The sequence below is a fragment of the Penaeus monodon genome, chromosome 20 (genome assembly GCF_015228065.2).
Source record: "Penaeus monodon isolate SGIC_2016 chromosome 20, NSTDA_Pmon_1, whole genome shotgun sequence".
NCBI lineage: Eukaryota > Metazoa > Arthropoda > Malacostraca > Decapoda > Penaeidae > Penaeus > Penaeus monodon.
In genome coordinates this window covers 44794441-44795063 of record NC_051405.1, presented here as the reverse complement: position 1 = coordinate 44795063, position 623 = coordinate 44794441, and the positions used below count along the sequence as shown (strand labels likewise).

The 623-nt window shown below is 34.2% G+C and overlaps 1 protein-coding gene across 1 annotated transcript in view; it reads left to right on the top strand.

Moving 5' to 3' along the window:
• LOC119585868 (serine/threonine-protein kinase OSR1-like) overlaps nucleotides 1-623 on the top strand; it is a gene marked incomplete in the record, with an annotated part of 62819 nt that overhangs the window by 54691 nt on the left and 7505 nt on the right.

Below are 623 nucleotides of genomic sequence, written 5' to 3'. Positions count from 1 at the left end.
TAATGTAAAAACTGTTTTCTTGTTAGACGAAGAATGCTGATTGTCATAACTACTTTGTGTACCTGTGTATACTCCTCTAAATTTTATCACATTCTCAGTTATGAATTTGATTTTCATTTGATGAATATAGAATGAGTTGTCCAAATTAGCATTTAGTTCAACCCAGTGAGAATAACTTTGTTTAGGTATCTTTCTCAGCAGTTTCATGGTATTTCCACATCTTTGGGGTGCCTTTGGGTGTAGAAAGAGGGTGTGAGCTTTTTATGTTTTCTGAAATCACCTTTTGCATGATTTGAATTTTGTTATGGTTTTGGTATGGTTTTTAGTGAACAAATTGGGCTGTTTTGTGGGTCAAGAGATCTCTTTTTTCCGAGATTGTAGCTGGTATGGGGGTTAAGGTACAAAGTTGTGATAACTAGAAAAGCAAAAATCTAGTTATTGATATTGTTCTTCGTTTACTGTGTAGTATTTAATACAGGTTTTATAAATGTTAAGTACAAGCGCAGTGTTGCTTCTTCCTGTTCACTTGATTTTTTCATCCCAAGTTGCATTACTTTGTGAGACAAATTTTGCATCTGTTGCATTCATTTTTCATGTTCTGATGTTGGCAGCTGTGGTGAATC